Consider the following 22069-nt stretch of genomic DNA (forward strand, 5'->3'; position numbering starts at 1 on the left):
CGCGTGTTCGGATTGGTAAATGAACTCAATCCGTTTCAATCCTTCCTCCGCCTATAAATAAGCGCCGTTCAATGCATTGATTCACCTGTTCTCGTCGCTTCAAGATGTGGACTACAGTTGAGTCATCCACCCTTGTGTCTTCCATGATGTTTCGGACAGACTTGCTCATGTATGTCCGATCGAAGTGGACCGTTGTCCACAGGACAAACACCAGCCTGTGGATACGTAGGATCTACGTCGAAAGACAAGGATGCCTGAAAAGAGTGCTGATGTACGGACCAACAGTAAGACGCAGCCTAAGGACAAGAAGAAGACCAATGCGGTGCCATTTATGTTAATGAATACATTAACATAAAACCCAAAGGCCCTTTTCAGGGCCAGCCATATTTCTCGAAAAGAGATAGCCTTTCCATTGCCTACCCCTTTTTTTAAAAAAAAATTTTTTTTAAAATTTAAAAAAAAATCCCATGTTAAATTCCCCTTGTACGTAGAGTGACCCACGATTTATTCCCATGTTAAATTCCCCTTGTACGTAGATTGACCCACGATTTTTCGCCATGTTAAATTTCCATTGTACGTAGATTGACCCAGGGGTCCCTGTAATGCTAATTCCCATTGTACGTAGGGTGACCCCATTCACTACTTGTGTGTGTGTGTGTGTGTGTGTGTGTGTGTGTGTGTGTGTGTGTGTGTGTGTGTGTGTGTGTGTGTAGTAGAGTGTGTGTTTGTAATAATTTGTATGGGTTAGGGTAAGTTTATGTGAATAGTATATTGGTTTTGTTTTTGTTTTTTTCTGCTTCCCGTGTGTAGAAAGTATATTTATGGGGTTAGTATGAGTTCACGTACGTTTGTGTGGATAGTAGATATTGTGGTTTTTTTCTCCTTCCCTTCTGTGTGGATAGTAGCTATTGGGGTTTGTAAGCGTTCGCATACGTTTGTGTGGATAATAGATATTGGTTTTTTTTTTTCTCCTTCTCTTCTGTGTGGATAGTAGATATTGGGGTTTGTAAACGTTCGCCTACGTTTGTGTGGATAGTAGATATTGTGGTTTATTCTCCTTCCCCTGTGTGGATAGCAGATATTGGGGTTTGAAAGCATAATTGGGTTTAGTTTTTGCTCCTTCCCGTGTGTGGATAGTATATTTGGGGTTTGGTTTTGCTCCTTCCCGTGTGTGGATAGTATATTTGTGGTTAGTTTTCTTCTTCGCGTGTATGGATATTATAATTGTCTTTAGGTTTTGCTCCTTCCCGTGTGTGGATAGTATATTTGGTGTTTGTTTTTGCTCCCTCCCGTGTGTGGATATTATAATTGTCTTTAGTTTTTGCTCCTTCCCGTGTGTGGATAGTATATTTGGGGTTTGTTTTTGCTCCTCACCTGTGTGTGGATAGTATATTTGTGGTTAGTTTTTCTTCTTCGCGTGGTTGTGACTGTATGTTGTCTATTGTATGTGTTATATAAATCTAACTCCCCCTCTTTCGTCCCGATTGAGGTCAGTCCGATGCACACCTGTCCACCCGCTCTTTGCTAGTACTGTGACGTCCTACATGGTTGCAACATTGTTACCAATTCCCCATACTGTGACGTCAGACGCTATACAGATTCCACTTTCCCTTGTCCGTAAACAGACCCAATCCATTGTCCCTATATTTTCATATGTTAAATTTCCCATGTTAAATTTCCCCTTGTCGCCAAACAGCCCCGGGTGGTGGTGGTCTGTAATACCTATTCCCATTGTCGCTATAATTCTTGTCGCCATACAGCCCCACGACCTTCTTGACTGGGTTTTCCACTGTCGCTATAAATCTTGTTGCAATACAGCCCCGGGGGTGGGGGTGGGGTCTGTAATGTATTTTCCCAATATCGCTGTACAGCCCCCCTTCACTACTTCCCTACCATTATTTGCTTCGACTGTAATCACCATTCTAAGCATGGATTACACTGACGAATGCAATGAAGCTAAACGTAAAAAGTGTGATCACCATGCTAAACGTAGATATTATCTACATAATGCAAAGGAATCGGTTAAGATGCTAAGACTGATAATCATTATTAACATTTATGTTATCGACTATATGCGAGGGAATCAGATAACATGCTACGACTGATCACCATTCTAAGCACAAGTGATTCCGACGAATGAAAATGAATCTAACACAATGCCAAGACTGTGTCCACCATTCTAAGCATAGGTGACACCGACGAATGCAGAGGAATCTAACAAAATGCCAGGACATTGTTCACCATTCTGAATAGAGATGACACCGACGAATGCAAGGGAATCTAAAAAAATGCCAGGACCGTATCCAGCATTCTTAACAAAGATGACACCGACGAATGCAAGGGAATCTAGCACAATGTTAAGACGTGGACATACATATTTTTCAACCAGAGTATATGTTATTTAAAGGACCCACAATGTTCATAATATTTACTGGCCCTGGCCGAGTCATGCCAAGGACTTCTAAAAAAAATGGCACTTACAGCCGCCTCGCTAGGCGCTCAGCATTAAGAGGTTAGTGTTAGGACTGGTCGGCCTGGTGTCAGGATAATGTGACTGGGTGGGACATCATGATACATGTCTGCGGCATGATGCCCCAGTGGTAGACATCACTTTAAACTGCCACACTACAAACATCGTAGCAATATGACCGGAAAATTGTTAAAGCTACGTTAAAAATCTAAATCACACACACGCACTTAACTGAAATTTAACAAATTAGTAACGACGCCAAACTTAGTGATATGGGTCACTGGAACAATATAAGATCCATTGTGACTTGGAATTAATAAAAGTATTGCCTTTTTTTTTTAAAGAAAAAGAAAGCAATAGGACATATTTCCTAGAGAAAGGCAGTAAGGGATTTTGAATAATTTGAAAGTAAACTCTGTGTTGATACTCTACAGGCTTTATTAACCATTTAATCAACGCCTGGATCTCATAACCAGGTACCCTCCAAACCTGTCAGGTAAACAGGGTATTTGTTATGGGTTCATTCAAACTAAAAAAAGGGTGGCCAGGGGTAAAGCCACAGAAATCCTCCGCTTTAAAACCGTCTCAGTAGAAAAAAATACATAATATTCTTGTGCACGAACAGTGCACTGTCAGATATTCAATAGAAATTTCCTAAATATTTCAGCACAAACACAGAATGACATGTTAATATTGGAAGTGACGTATAGTAAATTCATTGTATCAAAGAGTTTCCTGTCTCCCCCCTCCCCCACCGGCCACAAACTAGCAGCTTCTCTTGGTATATTTTTCCGTTTCTAACAGATGCTTATCACGATTACGCAGTACAGTTGCCGGTTTTAATATCTAGAAATTAATATATGGCAATGATAGTCTGTCTCTTGCGGCACATTTACCTTGGACCTGTCATGTAAGTGAGAGTTCTTGGATATTGCAGGAATATTTCTCATAATTTCATGTTCGTGTCAATTGAGTACTCTATTTAACTTTCATATACAACCAGATCTTACTTACACAGTCACTTTGTCTTAGATTAAAAACGTTCGACAGGATCGCATAACGTTAAAAGTTTAAAAATGACAGGATCAAAATAAATACAAGATCCAAAACATAAGTTCTGCCCACGAAAGTTACGAGGCACAGTTACCGTCTCTATTATTCAGCTAGATTACAAACAATTACCTTCTCTATTAAATGGCTAGATTACGCACAGTCACCCTCTCTACGAATTGGCCAGATCACACACAGCTACCTTCTCTATTAATTAACAAGATCACACACAGTTACCTCATTATTAATTGGCTAGATTATGCAGTCACTCTCTATACTAATTGGCTAGATTACACAGTTACCTTCTCTAATAACTGGCTAGATTACACTGAGATACCTTCTTTATTAATTGGCTAGATTACACACAGTTACCTTCTCTATTAATTGACAAGATTACACACAGTTACCTTCTCTATTAATTGACAAGATTACACACAGTTACTTTCTCTATTAATTGACAAGATTACACACAGTTACCTTCTCTATTAATTGACAAGATTACACACAGTTACCTTCTCTATTAATTGGCTACATTACACAGAAATACCTTCTTTATTAATTGGTTAGATTATGCACAGTCACCCTCTCTACTAATTGGCTAGATTACACACAGTTACCTTCTTTATTAATTAACAAGATCACACACAGTTACCTTCTCTACTAATTGGCTAGATTACATACAGTTACCCTCTTTATTAACTGGCTAGATTATGCACAGTCAATCTGTACTAATTAGCTAGATTACACACAGTTACCTTCTCTACTAATTGGCTAGATTACATACAGTTACCCTCTTTATTAACTGGCTAGATTACGCACAGTCACTCTGTACTAATTGGCTAGATTGCACAGTTACCTTCTCTAATAATTGTCTAGATTACACACAGATACCTTCTCTATTAATTGACAAGAATACATACAGTTACCTTCTATATTAAATGGCTAGATTAAACAGATACCTTCTCTATTAATTAACATGATTACATGCGGTTACCTTCTCTAATAATTGACAAGATTACACACAGTTACCTCCTCTATTAATTGACAAGAATACACACAGTTACCTTCTATATTAAATGGCTAGATTAAACAGATGCCTTCTCTATTAATTGACAAGAATACACACAGTTACCTTCTATATTAAATGTCTAGATTACACAGACACCTTCTCTATTAATTGACATGATTACATACAGTTACCTTCTCTAATAATTGACAAGATTACACACAGTTACCTCCTCGATTAATTGTCTAAATTACACACTGTTACCTTCTCTATTAATTGAGAAGGTTACACAGTTATCTTCTCTATTGATTGGCGAGATAACAGACATGAATACAGCGCATTCTCAAAAAGGCAATGGGCATTATTCATGGAGATGATATTGTAATTGGTATGGGTAAAATTGAACTGCACAATAGTCTATACAATTTTGACATCCAATTATAAATATATAGTTCTGTGAAGTTTTATATTCTATCCTTTCCTAGATTAAGTGTGTGTGTGTGTGTGTTAAATATTTTTTCTCTCATTTTACGGATTATTAATCGGCGATTTACAATTAATCTGGATATTTTTCCTTACTACATTTAAGCTGGCTGGGGGGGGGAGGCTAAATAGGGATACATTCGCATTAAAATTTAGATATTTGCTTTATTCAGGTAGGAGAGGTATTAATGTTTCTTGTTGTCAGTCTTCTATACCGTTTTATATGTTGGCATTTGTAACGTTCTCGTTTCCAGTTGTTATTTAATTTATAAACTGCAACTCACTGCATGAATTTTAAATGAACAAAATGTACTGCTGATTTACTTCCTTCAGCATTACATATTCACGTACATTCGCATAAAACGATACCTTCTAACTCAGAAATTTCAATGTATTCTTGTGCAGGAATATAATAACCTTGCCATCTCACAACACGTATTTGATTAATGAACAGAGCTAACTACTGCATGGCAAATTAAACGTACGTTTCCACCACATGAACTGCTATTGTGTATTAGAATAAAGATAGCATTCCCGTTTTGCTAATTTTTCAATGCAATGTTGTGTATTTCTCTTTTTGTTTTCATTTTTAAGCTAGAAATATTTGACGTAGCAATTGTTGCTTTTCTTAACGCCATTGTTTCATAAGAAAATCATTATTGATCACAGTTCGAGAACAATAACTTAATTTGAGCACTCTCTTACTAAATTTTGGTCCCAAGGGAGCCATGCTGATGCTAGTGATAATAATGAAAAGAAGAAGAAGAGGAAAAGGAAGAAGAAGAAGAAGATGGTGATGATGATGATGAATAATACGTAGTTTATTTCTTGATTTCAGCTAATTTAAAACAGTTTTTGAATTTCACCTTGAAGAGAGGAAATGCTTTGACCGCAATAAGGATGTGAGAATACAAAAACTACAGCTCTGAATTGTTTGTAATCAAATCATTTGTAAGTTGTCACGAAGATAAAAGCAAACACCACCTCTTGAGCCACATCCGTTGTATAGTCGGATTGTTAGCACGTGAAGACAGGCATACATCCCCACCGCAATGGGGTTTTATTTTATGAAGCTGGTTATGCATCTGGCTTTATTTAGTATCTGGTTTCCGCACAGATGTCACAAAAAACGAGTGACATTTCATAATTTGTTTCGGCGGTAATGGGTAAATTTGCTTTCCATTACACAATTGTTGGAAAATATTTAATAGTATATGCGACGGGATGTCTTACCCTGTTGCGGTTTCAAGTGTGTTTGGTTCGCATATTACACTCCGCTGAAGATCATATACAATCGTGATATGCCTCTTTCCTACATAGATATTTAATAACGCGTAGTCACTGACCATGTTGCTTTAATTAACATCTTGTGTGTTTGCAGACATACTTAACTATAATCACGTCTTATAAATATGAGGAAAATTGTCTGTCTGCCTGTCTGTCTGTCTCTCCCTCACACGAATATATGCAAGCCTCAAGTAAAGAAAATTAAAAAAATTAGAAACATAAGTTGCGGTCTTACGTATATCAATATATATGGTTGCATATTTCTCGCCTGAAAATTATCCTTACAAACCATAGAAGATGCCAAGCGACAAGATCGTATCCCTCACGAGCTCAACACTAAATTATTTACATAGTATACTCAAAATGTGAAAGAATGAGAAAAGGAGAATTTTGTTATGGTTCTAAAATGAATCTAAATGACCAGAAACACTTTACAGACCTGCTCATGTGACATTCGTTTAATTGACATTACGTACGATGTTCTTCCCATATAAAACCTAGAATTTTTTTCTTCAGAATTTTGTTTAATAATAAACGTTAATACAAATAATACTATCATACAGGTTAGAGAATTTTAATTCATACTCTACGGAGATTCGAACCCAGGTCCGCGAGTAAATGGCACCCATCGCCTTGCCTACACAACTAGCCTATATTCCCTCACGATTATGCACACATCGCCAAAAATGATGTTACTTAGTCGGTGTTATATGCACTCGTGTGTAGCAGACACACTCGCAAGACGACCTAGTAATTAATTCTCATCTGTCTACACAGTCATTCCGGATTCCTATGAAAGAAATCAAGGTATATGTAATTAATTATCGAGAATTATAAATATACACCAGACAGAACGGAAAGCACTTTCCGTTCTGTCTGGAAATTATTTATAATTCTCTCTCTCTCTCTCTCTCTCTCTCTCTCTCTCTATATATATATATATATATATATATATATATATATATATATATATATATATATATATATATATATATATATATATATATATATATATATATATATATATATATATATATATATATATATATATATATATATCACAACATTATAGCTAGTGGTGTACAAAATTTGTAAGCAAATTTCTTTACTTGAGGTAAAAAAATCACATGGCAGGGAAGGAAATTATAATATAAAAAGATCGATGGAAAGTATAATTTTCATTGCATCAGTAGAATGTGTGACAGGTGGGGTGTGGTATAATGTCTTATGTATGGGAAAGTATAGTAGAGTAGATGATCAAATGGTATAGTATGTGTTAATATGATGTACATAACATCTGTCAGAAGACTAGGTACGACTCTCCATAAACCTTTGTTAAGGGATCATTAGGATATTAGAGAGATGCCAGATTTGGGAAAATGATACCTTTGGGAGGCGTTCCGTTCTTCGGCAGCGCTAAGCAATCATCCTGGTGCTGGTTAATGACCAGTACAAACAGCTATGGGGCGGAGTGTGTGTGTGTGTGTGTGTGTGTGTGTGTGTGAAAAGAGCGTTGGTTTAATCTGATACCAATTTGTTTTCTTTGTGGTTTGGCGGGAGTGGGGTATTAAGGGTCCATATCTATAAATAGTTGTACGTTTTGTAGGTGACATAAAATTCGTGCTAAGGTCTCACTGGATAGTTTCGTATTTTGACACCCCCCTAATATTTAAGGTAGAAGGCATGAACCTAATTATCACAAGCCTAGCATTTATAAATTCACACATAATCTAAATCTGTAATGTGGTTTAGATTTACTTTGAGTTAGGCTTGGAAATGGGTTGGCATGTTGGTGACTGCCTGTCACAGTTAGACGAGCATTGGAGATCAAATGCGTAACTTGGGCTGCAAATGAGCAGCCGACTCGGCTTACGTATTTACGTGTGTCTGCTACAGAGGTAAATATCTAAAAATCTAGATGGTTGAGGGGTGATGAAAAGTATGCTAATTTGTTATAGTACTAGTTAACGTTATTCATGCATAAGGCACATACTGGTTCTTTTGACTGCCTTATCACAGGAAAATATTAAAAATAGCTATTTCCTGTTAAAAATGAATATAAAATTTAGGGGTTGGTGGCAGTGTTGGTTCAGTATAAAAACCACCAGTTGCATCAGGAATTAACCTGATTGCTGCAGTCAAAATCTCACGTGTATGCTTTCTACAAAAAATCATTAGTTTGTTTTTCTTTGTATCTTCAGTGTAATATTATTCTCATTTTTCTGCAATAGGTCATTGTTGGATGAAAATTCACCAGAAAAACTGTCCAGTGAGACCTAAACACCATTTTTCTGAGAATTCAAAGGGGTTGTATCGGTGAAATTCGGCTCTTATGCGGCACTTTAATCTGGAGAGAAAGAAACATAATTGCGTGTTTGTGGTTATTATTTCTTTTAAGATCTGACTCGCTTGAACCAACTTACATATTTATACTCCGCTGCCAGTAGGAAACAAACTCTCAAACTCTGGCTCGGCGAAAGAAACCTCCTCTGGTAGGAGACCGAAATTCAGGAAAGGTGTTGAAGCTGTTTCTTGAAACTTCTTGCACCACTTGATCACAATAAGCTGCAAAGGGTGTATTAGCTTACATTCAAAAAGGAAGTGGTCTAGGGTTTCAATTTCGCCGCAGAAGGTGCACGTTTTAGATTGTGAAATTCTCTTCAGAAACATGTCGTAATTGACTGGAAGTATATCATGTACGACATTGAAACATACATCTCTGGTGATGGTGTCGATGAAATTGTTGTGGAGATTTCTCCACATGCTACAAAAGTCAATGTCGTATAATCTTTAAAACTTGGGTTATAAAATAATTTTTTTTCAGGTCCAATTAATATATGATTTTGGTGGGGGTTTTGCCGGAAGTGAGTGCTGGGTTGTTTTCTGTGAACTCTTTGTAAACTGTCGTGCATTATGTATAGAAATTTGGGGCGTATAGGGTATGGATATGCTTATTTAGGCCTAAATTTGGGTTGAATGCCCTTAGTTGTAGACCAATCCAATATCTTGCGAATAATTTCCATTAGGCGTGGTAATTGTCGTCTCTTTTTGAATGTGTTGATTTCTTAAGGTTCTTATTTTATATTCTACATTTGGAATGTCGAGGCCGCCCTTTTTCAGAAGGTTAGCATATGGCACGTGAGGGTGGTTCGAATCTGGAATTCCACAAAAATGTGAAAATGTTTCTATTGATCGAGGTAGTGTAGTGCGGAGGTAGAACCACTGTGCTTGTGTACCAAATTTGGCTGCAGGCTAGGAGGTTGATGATGTTGGATTTTGAGACGAGAGATAGTTTCCTAATTTTGTAAAGGAATAGAGTATTGAAGTTTTGTAACATTTTTGTGCCAATGATTGTCTGGTGTTAACCTGGGTATAGAAGAGAAAGCCGACAATTTTTTGTCTGTAGATCCATGACATACCGAAAGGGTGGTCACTGCGGTTGCGGTTGCGCCATTTGCCCATAAACATGCCGTTTGATTTACTGAAGTTCATGTTGGCTCCCGACAGCAGAAACCTGTACTTTTATCTGAGTAGAGGGAGATTTTACACGCCTCTGCTGCACCTGGGGTTTGTATACCTATTATTTCGTTATCAGATCGAATTCTGACAGCAATGGGTTCGTACACAAGTACGTATAGGAGGGGAAATAGGCTACACCACTGCCTCACTCCCGGCTATAAATGAACCCAGGGGAAAGAACTCAGAAAAAACACGGTGGGAACCACCGACCCACCTGAATCTACTAGCAAGCTTTCTCACGAACACACGCGGACAGAGAAGATGGACGTTTTTGATAAAGGCGAGACCTTTAGACCACTGGGCCACCCCCCGAGCCCGTCACTATTATTTAAGCATATGTACATTTAGCGCCCCTATATCGACATCCTTCAAGCATAAGCTATGAAGTGTGAGAAAAATAAACCCCAGTGTCATGTAATTAAAGACTGGAATCCAGAACATCAAAATAATTCCATTAATCTCGACTACGGCAGAAAATGCTAATGAAATAACCTTTTTATTGTTTGCTTACGGCAGGTCACAGCGGCCTTCTAAATATAGTTGATCATGTGACAATGTGGATCAGGAAAGAGAGAAACTTGTGTTTATTTTCCCATCGTGATTGATCCATGAGGCTGAACTATCCTATTAATCGTGCCTGGTTGGCTGTTATGGTGCTAAGAACCTAACTAGCTAGAACTGAGCACGTGATTTCCACGCCTATTCGCCCGGCAATAAAATTACCGACATGTGGAAATTATTTATTTAGTTTCTAGTTGCATTTCATTTCTAGATTCATTGCGATGTATTTAGAAAAAATGACAATAGTTACATATCATATATAGATATTTCCTGTCGGCAAAGTAAACTTTTATATTTGACAAATAGCATACAGAACTAATAACATATACAAGAATACGGGTCATATATTTCATATTAAATACCATCAAACATTGCTTTGTAGTGTGTTATACTTGTTTTCACGAATCATAATTTGTACTCAATCCATTTCAATTATTTATAAATGAATTGATTCATTACAGTATGTACTCTCTTATAGCAGAAGAACATATGCAGACTGCACAGACCCGGATCGACATTCGCATAATGCGCTGACAGATATGGGTCTGTGCAATTTGTTAGGAGTATTCAGTAGAAAAAAAAAAACACAATGTAGACCCCGATCTGCAGGATCATTATGACTCGGCTGATCAGGATCTTTGTTGTTTGCAGTTTGATTCGACTTATAAGCGAGTACATACATTATTGTAACTATTATTATTATTATTATTATTATTATTCTTTCTACAACTTCTTGAGAGAATTTAATTTGTCATTGAACCTAAGAAAAATGTTTCTTTCCGTTCCATGATTCTTAAATATCATTAATAGTGGTAATATCCGTAGTATTATATATATATATATATATATATATATATATATATATATATATATATATATATATATATATATATATATATATATATATATATATATATATATATATATTGTACAGTGTCAAATTTTTGATCGTATTGAACCTTAAATTTGAATGCATTTCTCCCCCCATGACAGTGTTAAAGTCGAAAGGCCAACATCTACGACTCACTGAGACTGGACCAGGGCATTGTAACGCTGTCCTGAGAAAGTAAACATTTGAGCTATCAACCATAACCGCTTGATAGGAACCGCTGTGTACGATTGGTCAGAGTAAATTAAGGCGTACACTTTCGAATTAATGTAAATTTAAAGTGACGACCTTGGTCGAAGTGCTTAGTCCCAAAATCCTGAGAGAGGAGAAGTTTGGCTACGAGGAAGCCAAAATGAATAGCGCTTTCCTCGTTAAACAAGAAAAGGGGATCAGGTGGCTGTCCTGAAAGAATAGACAGGGTTTAGTGCTAGGACACAATTCTAAAAGAGAACAGCATTAAAGTATGCAATTTTAATTTTTCACGTAATTTTCTATTTTTGATTGTTTCTTTTATGCAAATGTGTTTGAGATTAATAGGATCCGTGTTATATATCGTTTATTTAATTTCATGGAAATCTGTTGATGCTAGAGTTGTATGATATTTATCACTTTAATTTTACAGTTACTAGTTCATTGATAGACTTGACGGATTGCATGCTATCCAAATTTTCATATGTGTAGGATTTAATATAGTTATATGAAATAATTTCCTTTGTTTGTTAGGATGATACTGATAATCGTGAGTTAACGATAATCGCTTATTTATATCTGATTTTGTAATGTTTAAATAATCTTGTAAGTTAGGGATTGCTGTGAGTTAGAATTTTGTGAATTTTATGCAATGGTAATCGAGCATATGGTAGCGTAGGTAAAGAGATACTGTAATGTTAGATACACCGCTCACGTGTTAATTTATGGTCGGTCGCTGTGAAGCGAGAGTGATGATCTATCGAATTAGGTCAGAATTTATGCAGTGTTTGGATAGCTACTTATGCTCTGAGTAATGTAAGTAAGGACATTTTATGTACGTATAAAAAGTGATATGTATAGAAATTTAGGGGTAATTTTGTCCTTTATGGAAACAACATTCTGGGGGAGACAGGACAGTCTGAAGACGGAAGTCAGAAGTCCGGAAATAGTTGACGTATTCAGAATAAAAGACTAAGAAGTCTAGAAGAGAAGAAGCATTTAGAATAGAAAGACTAGAGAATAGGAAGACATGATACACGGGTCACGAGAGGAAGGTGATGCAGTCAGATGTCGACATTGCACTATTTTCATCACTCGTTATTGTGATGAAATAAATCCAAATTAGACACTGATATTAAATTCTGTTGACATAACTTAGATTGAATTGGAGTTGCCGCTGTTAATTGTTATTGATTAGATTTTGTTATTTTTCTTGTCTAAGTTGGCTCGTATTGCATTATTTCTTTCAAATATTCTTGCTCAGTTCTCTGTTGATATTCTATCTATCCACTCCCACCGGGCTATGAAATCGAGGGAGGTCATCCTCTAGATAACGTTATATATATATATATATATATATATATATATATATATATATATATATATATATATATATATATATATATATATATATATATATATATATATATATATATATATATATATATATATATATATATATATATATATATATATATATATACATATATATATATATATATATATATATATATGTATGTATGTATGTAAGTATGCAGTGTTTTATCTACAAATGGCTTCATGTAAGTCATTTGACTCATCAAGGCAAAAAACAGTGAGTCAAAATCCAAACTTATGAGTCTTATTCTATCCGATGATCAGTTTTCAGTAGTTTTTAAAATATAATTACATTGTTTAAATACACAACGAAAATAGTAGTTTTATAATGTGACTAAAGCCAATAAGGCAATTCCCTTGCCAGAAGCATTATATATTTGTTAAAAATCTTGTTGAAGGTGTTATGTCATCAGACATAATCTGCGTATATATGACAAGGTGTTTATTGTTGGATATGTCAGTGCTTTCATCTACCATTGCTGTCACAAATGACAAATTTTGCTTGTCACATATAAGACTATCCTCAACAATGTTTAATAGGCTCACCAGTAACTCCGAGCAGGTAGTAGCCGAGTCATACTGACCGGCAGAATTCTTCTAAATGCCACTGGCATCAATTTCTTCAGCTGCTAAATCGCCTAGTAAATTAAAAAGATATTTGTATTTTAAAACAAGGGATGTCTTATACACTCAGCCAGTGTACACACTTAAGTTGCACGTTCACGGCTATGTCTTGTTTGGAAGAATGTTTTTGTAACCCTGCATTCAAATCTGCCTGGCGTTGTGGACCTTCAGTCAGCAGTTTGTGTTCTGGCAACCCATCATGTCTTGCCAGTGTACTGTTCTGAAAGTTATTGTTTTTTGCACATTGGATCATTGTCGTTCTTTTTTAGCCTCTGTACATATATGGAAAATATAAAGGCATCTTAACTGTCACATTCTTCACTCGACCAAACTCCTTTTTGAAAACGTTGCCAGCTGTGTTTTCAACCATTGCTACACAAACTACGTTTTATCTTACGAGTAACCGAGTGGTCTAAAGCGCTCTCCGTTATGGATCACTGCCATCTCACCTCTGTCTGCGTGGGTTCGAGTCTCAGATTCGGCTAATGTGGGTATGTGAGAAAGTTTGCCAGTAGCTTCTCGTGGGTCGGTGGTTCTTTCCGGGGTTTTCCCGGGTTTTTCCTCCACCATTAATACTGGCCACCATGTATAGCCTATCGTGTGCTGAAAAATGGCGTTAAACCCTACAACAACAACAACAACAACAAGTAACCGTTACCTCATCTTTGGATGATGAAGTCCACCGGTTCGATCATGAGTATTAACATCGGTCGGTCATAAACGCAGTCCAAAAGATAATTTCGTTTATTTTGGATCTATTTAATTTTTTTTGCCTTGGATGCCATTTTCAGTCGAATGCTGACAATATACTGGAACAACGCAATGAGTAAAAATGAGGAATGAAAATTGTTGCTTCATTGCGTGACAAAGGTGTGCATAAAATAAAAGTTTCTTGTGAGAATCACTTTAAAATCAAGTGTTTATTTTCCAACTCTTTCATGGGTATGGCGATTATGCGGTTCTAACATCCTGTTACAGGTCACATAAGGTCAGCTCCAGGCTCCAAACTCAGTTTTTAACCTTATATGTTATGATAACATTAGCGTAAGAAACTGATGTGCACGTGTTTTCCGTTTGGGAGAGTTGTAATCTAGCCACTAAAGTAGTTAGACCAAACCGTAATTTTGTTTTAATCAGCAAAACATAATATTGGGGTACGTCAATTTGTCTGCTTACGACGAATTTTAGACCGAACCTTTGTGTTTTGTTAATGAGTAAAACGTAACATTCGGGTGCGTCAATTTACGTACCGGCGACTATTTTGGTACCTCAAATTGGAAAAGTCTGCGTCTTTGACGCATGACGCGTGGGTAGATAAAATATTACAGGCACTCTTTTATGCTTCACGGATTTTCCTATCGCGGTGATCATATATCATGCAAGCAATTATTTCGGTGAGAATATTTCATAATATCGATAATCAGGAACTACAGTTTCTCATTGCTGGCCCTTTTCTCGTTGCATTTTATCAATAGGACAGTACGTTATTTTATAATTCATATAGAAACGCCGTATTCTTTCATGCAATCATGCATTAGTGCTGATAATCTATGACAGACGCTTAAAATTTCTTTATCCAGAACCGATTAACCTCCTCTCGGCTAGGATTTGGGGAATCACATTACAGGCATATTTAGAGAACCTCGTCTTAGGCACGATTTGAAGATTATGCTTTTAGAGATATATGCTTGTTGATCAACATCAATATCTACGAGAAATCAAAGAACATTTAGACCAAAGATACATATACTATCTGCAAAAATAAAAAGGTGTGATAGATAAAAAGCAGGGGAAAAAAAGAAACAAGATAAACAAACCTTAGTTGCTTTTCCTTAGGTGCTCAGGCTTCCATTGTGGAACTGATTGCTTCTTGATGACTGCCTTTTATGTTGTTGATGGCATATACCCTTGTCCATGGGTCAAACTAATTGCATCTCCATATATCGTGCTGCTACTTACTCCTGTATTTTGGTAGACGTTATTTATCATCATATACGTTTGTTATGAGTGTATGGTGTTTTATCTGTCTTAAAACGGAATCACGTTCTTTTGTTACTGGAATATAATGCTAAAGCAAGTTTCTTCTTCACTTTTGGCCCTATATATGATGCTTGCTGAAAATGGGTTGTCAAGCTACAATATATTTGGTCCTAATACTGGATTTGCAGTACTAGTGAAAGAATCGTGAATTAAATCGTATGATTATTATTTAAATTATGACTATTGGCAGACTCTGTATATATCTAACTACAAGGATCGAATATTTATTAAAAAAAAAACCCCGAGGAATAAGATGTCATAAAATCCTTGGAAATGGATATAATTCAAATGAAACAATCACTAATTTCTGAATAGATAAATACCTTGATTAAAGGCTTCCATGCTTATTGATGTAATATTTGGTAACAGAGATTATCGAAGGGAAGCTTTTAATTCAAACGAAATGTGTATGATCTTATAACACCCTCGGGTTACGTGCAATATGTATTTACATTTTAGATGGATTGGTAACGGGGGATTTTGAGGGCATTTTATATTTGCAGAGACTGATGCTTGTATCATCATAATTATGTTGCTGTATGGCCCATTTCAGTTTTGAGGATATTTGAAATAAATCGATGCACTGTTTCTTACCTGTGATTTAAAAATTCAGTGTTCAAGATATTAGGGATGAATCTATTCACTGTTTCTTACCTGTGATTTAAAAATTCAGTGTTCAGGATATTAGGGATGAATCTATTTACTGTTTCTTACCTGTGATTTAAAAATTCAGTGTTCAGGATATTAGGGATGAATCTATTCACTGTTTCTTACCTGTGATTTAAAAATTCAGTGATGAGGATATTTGAAATAAATCGATTCACTGTTTCTTACCTGCAGTTAAAAATGTACTTTGACCAAAACTACAAAGTCAAAGTAAATAATAGCATATGTTAAAATATATGCAGCTTTTCAAAGCCGGCTAAATATAAATGGGATGAAAAAAATAAACATACATTTGTGAACAACTTAAGATGCAATGTGATAAATAAGCACATAGCTATTTTAAGGTTAGAGAAGCAATGTAATGATGATGTTGCTTTGTCAGTAATGGAAGATTCTGCTTCCGAAATGTTACTTTGTCCGCACTTAAAGACCACATATGAACAGCCCTTATTGGGGGCCAGGTTTGTGATGAATGTAAGAGACAAACGTGTGCTCCGCTTAGAATACTTCAAATATAAAATACTTCAAACAATTAGATCAGTGTCAATATTAAGCAGCCAAGATTTATTCAAAGATATTATTAGTTCTAGGAATGGAAAACACGCGTCAAATCAGCGAAGTATTTTGGTAAATTAAAGACAAAATGTTACTGTAGCCTGGAAACAATGAAAATTGTATCTTCAAAGCAAATACCTTTTGTGGCATATCTGGACAGGAATGTTATGTATATTATAGCCATCTGTTTTCAATAGCAAGTTGTGTACATGTTACAGAGATACATGACTGTGGCATATAAAGTGTTAAGCAATGGTATGTGTTTATTAAACTCACCTTTCACTGAATTCGAGGTACAAAAGAGTATAGCGTCGTTTAAAAACTTAAAATATAGTTGGTCTTATTGGTATGGGGCCAGAGTTCTTTAATACTACATCCTTGTTTATAATACCAGCCTTCACGTGGTGGCAGTGGCGGTGTTTATTGTTATTTAAAGCACGACGATCAACCACGGCGTTATTGCCCGGATCGAGTTGATTATAAAAATAAGAAATAAATGGATGGAATAAACTGAGTTCTGAGGAGAGATATAGAAAAGAACAACAAGAGCCAACGAATGTAAAATATAAGCATTTAAACAATTATGTTAAACAAATATAAATTGTACAAGCCAATTGAATGATGCACTTCCATTCATTCGCAAATAACTACCGAAAGGTTATTACCAAATGCATTTAGCAGTTCTGTTTACACATATATTATCAATTTCATCATAAAATCGGATGAGAGTGTTCTAACTCAATCGTCCAGCATGACTGCAAAGCCTGAAGACTGTTGTTGTCGTTCCAGATCAACACCGGTAGTAGACTGGGTTGATTTATCTCTCCGAATGCTCATCTGATGAGGTCTTCAATGACCTCTCTTTTGCATCCATTTTCTTACGGGCCTCAGCTGCAAAATGGATCCTTTCTACCTCCCTGTTGCGTTGCGTTGCTGTGTAGTGGCGTTGTGTGGAACTAATTCTGTTTTAAACATATATAAATAGGCAAACTAAATATTTTGTAAGGTGTTTACTTACGGGATTATTATCCCCTCTCTTGTTACGGTAAATATCGTCTTATCGTAATTCAACAGAAACTAAGGCTAATATGGGTCAGGTCGCAGCCAAAAGTAGAACAAGAAGATTAATGTATCTACCTAACGGACTATTTGGCATCCCTAATTGATCTAGAAACTATACTAGACAATAAACCCTTACGCCCTTCCGTGAACTGTAAATCATTGACTCAACGAAGTGTCGGCCGGCAGGTGCTCGATTCTCGGTTAAAGGAATTCACATATTAATTATACAAATAAATTACTGGAATTTACTTCTTGTCTTAAATGCATTATTTGCTAATTAACGTTCATCGGCGGGATCAAAATACTACTCATTTCTTAGCATATATGATTAATATCATTTAAGATAACTACATTCACACAATTATCTCAAGAAATTCGTAGGTAGGAGATAATGTGTGAGATTCGTAAAATTAATGAGTCATATAACATTCAAGACAAATTAATGCAGCAATTATCTACAGAACTCATATCAAAGGAAATTTGTGTGGAACTAAGATACCATGCCTTCTTTTCTTTTCCCCCTTTTCAAAATCGTCTCTTTATTCTTTTATAGAATCGCTCTCAAGATTTCCATTACACATTTCTTGACTTTTGTTTAACGAGAAACAGTACTCGCTCTTCTTCTACGGGCTGTATAAAGTTCATTACGGTCATATATACGTACAAACGAAAACATTATTCTACCTGTTAACTGGGAACCAACCAGGGTTGTGTATTATCCCCACTGTTATTTACCTATTTAAAAATGATCAAATGTCATTGTTATGGGAATCTTAATTATTAATTAGAAGTGTATTAAATAATGATTTTGAGTCTCTTCTATGAGGATGATATAGCAAATTTATAAAACACAAAATTTATTAGACACAGTTATAGAGCAGTTTTGTTTCCTTACGGGTATGAAAGTCGATAAAAGTAAAATCTAGTTCAGTGTTTTCATAATTTTGTATACAAGACTCTTTGGTTTTCAAATCAAGAATAGCCATTATCAGGAATCGAATGGCGGCCCAAGGTAACATTATCGATGATGAAGTGCTAAAGGACATAGAAGCTTATATCCTTGTAAGAGATAGGTCCAGAATACAAATGTCAAAATACGTCATACAATTTAGGGACAATGCAAAAAATTCAGTGAGGAAGAAGGGAGTACAATGGATGTAGAGAATTATCAACAAGAAAACCAAAGAAGACAAAGAATAATTTAAAGGAACAAGGTTTAGAATGTGAAAGGTTTTGAAACCAGAGAGACAATAAGAGGAAACTTGCCTATCAACGAAAAGCAGAGTAGAGACTGAGAACTAAGGAGATGATATATCAGTAATATTAACGAGAAGCAGAGGAATAATTTAACATTACGCATATGGAACATCAGGAAGAAATGAGAATTAAAAAAACATAATTGGAAAAACTAAGACGAAACAAAGATGAAAAATCAGAACGAAGCGTACCATCGATAATGACAAAGCTACAATTATTGGATTCTTTGAAGGAAGATTTATATATCTATGGTTCTAAATATGATTCAGTTGCTGCGCAAGCTGTTTGGTGTGACAACGTAAATCTTCTACACTTACGCGGTTCGTTGTTTGGTGAGTCCATGCAGCATCGACGGATGCCAATAAGAGTTATTTTGATCTGAAAAAGCTATTGACTAGTGGATTTGGCTGAAAATCCGCTGACATATTTGCGATGTTGCAATCAATTTGTAAGTAACTAGGAGAAACGTACCATTGACACATGGCATGAATGGATTAATACCTGGCCAGATTTGTTCAAGACTTAAGTCCACTGCAATATTTTGGTGAATAATTCCCCATTCAATGCTTTTCATCAAGAGAATGCGCAGAAGAATCGAAGAAATAAGGGCTCTGCAGCTCAGGATTATATTGTTTTTACACCAAGACAAGCGACTCAACGTTTCCTCAGATGGATCTGCTTCGCCGAGTTAGAGAATGAAGCAAACAATAATATCGGAAATCGGACGTACAAGGATAGCAGCTCAGTTAGAAGTGTATCAGACTTAACTTGTTAGTAGTGTCGAGAAATGAGAGACAGGATGCACAATTGTTCTAAAACGAAGAAAACAAGGAATTAAGCATCTTGCTTTGCCTAGATACGCAGGAAGCGTTGTTCGTTAAGGATACAGGGACAGTCATGACCCTGATGCGTGAGGACTGGCTCTTTTCAGACATTAGACAGACTAATGAGGCAAATTTAGCTACTACACATGTCCAGGTCACGCGTGTACCTGACTTGACAGCAGAAGTTCTGCTAGCTATGGCTATTCTACACCGAAATAATACTATATCAATAAATAAAAGCCAAGCAAAGACTCTAAAGGACTCGTTCTAGTATGGGTAAAGGGAACAAGGCTAGAAATGGTAAAAATAAAATAGAGTACATTTGGGTTTCGACGGCCAAATTTTACTAAAAGGAATCTTTCGAGAGCTTATCTTTATTGTAACTAAAACAAATACACAGTTTTATTGATGGAATTATAGTTGTTTTACTTATTGCTTTGTTTTTCATGACCAACACCATTCCTGAAATTCATCTTCATGGTGATCCAACATAATTTAATATTCATTGATCTAATCTTTGACAAGCAGAACTATGCGCACTGTTTACTTACTGCTATACAAACTTCTGCCAAGTAATTAAGGTTGGACACATGACATACAGTAGTAATTACAGGGAATAATACGAACTTATCAAGAAATCTAACATATATGAGCTTCGAGGGCCATGATTGGTCGATAATGAAAAGTGAAATTTTACTAAAAGTTATATTTTGAGAGCAAACCTACTTTGTAACTGAAACAATAAGGATCTTTTTTTCTGATAGAAATGCGGTCCTTTTACAGACTTGACTTTGGAACACACTTCACAAAACTAGTACATGATTCTTAAGGTTCGGATTGAAAACATGTGAAGATAAAATAAAATGGCGTAGTTCATATGGTCTTCTCAACACAGAAGCTTGTTTCAGGGCTTCTTCTCTAATGAGAAATATAGGTTTGATCATGAGCATTTGAAATTCAAAGTTATTGAATATTTAATATCATTGTCTTTCCATGGATTATCACGGTAGTTGATTTAGTACAGTCGGTCCTGAATGAGGAATGTGAATAAAGTAAAAAATATAAATAAATTAAATAACATGGGGTCCAATATCACGAACTGGACGACCTGCATTCTTCTGTAAAAATGGAATTTTGAAAACGTAGGTCATCCGATGGAGAAAAATATGGAACCAAATTAGTGCTGCCGAAGCAGTTACGTCAATCATTGTTTGAACTGACATATGATAGGTTATTACGTTGGTCATCTAGGAATTGACATAACGAAGAAAGAATTGCTACATCAATTTATTACCCTGGAGTGTTTGGCGACATTAAGAGACACTGTCAGGAGCATGACACCTGTCAAAGGACGACCGAGAGAACAGGGAAAGACAGAGCTCGTATGATGCGTTCAATGATTTTGTCTGGGTCTTTTCATGAAATTACAGTTGACATCATTGACCCAGTAGCGCTCAGCAAGGAGTACAATAAAAATGTATTAACCATTGATGAAGCCATCCGGCATCCAGAAGCTATTCCAGTGAGAGATATTAGTGCTACAACAGTGGCAGATGCTTTAATTTGCTTCATTAGTCGTGTTTGTAAATCTTAGGTTATCATTTATGGGCCAATGGACAAACTTCCTAAGTACTCTTCTGCAACAGGTCTACGTCATGTTGAACATAAAGGAACTAACAACCTCTCCTCACAGACTACAGACAAATGGAAACGTTCGAATATGTAATGGCATATTAAAAACTGGCTTGATGAAATTGTGTTTTGCTGAGTGGTTTGTGATGCTACCTTATACTCTATTTTACTCTGGGTCTCATCACGACCCTGCCTTTCTACATTTCTGCTGCTCTACGGTTGTCCAGTAAGAGGACCCGTGCAGATTCTTATGGATCTATTATCCGACGAGGGTAAGACACATAATTAGGCTGTTGAACTTGTTTGGGGCTTGCCAGCGATTGGCCGGATTAAGTGAGTTAGCCAAACAATATGCCCCAAGTTCGAACACGCGCCAACTCTCATGTCAGGCAATGCTGACATGGTCACTTATAACTTTCGAACAAGGGCGTAAATCCCAGTCACCAAGAAACCTTTTCGTATCCCCTGTGCAAAGAGATCTGAAGTCAAAGCTATATTTTTGGACGTAATGTTGCAGCAAGGATTGGTAAGACCATCGACAAGCCCTTGAAGTTTACAAATTGTACTTATTCAAAAGA

Source organism: Sinohyriopsis cumingii, chromosome 4, assembly GCF_028554795.1.
Source record: "Sinohyriopsis cumingii isolate HCF-2022 chromosome 4, ASM2855479v2, whole genome shotgun sequence".
Lineage (NCBI taxonomy): Eukaryota > Metazoa > Mollusca > Bivalvia > Unionida > Unionidae > Sinohyriopsis > Sinohyriopsis cumingii.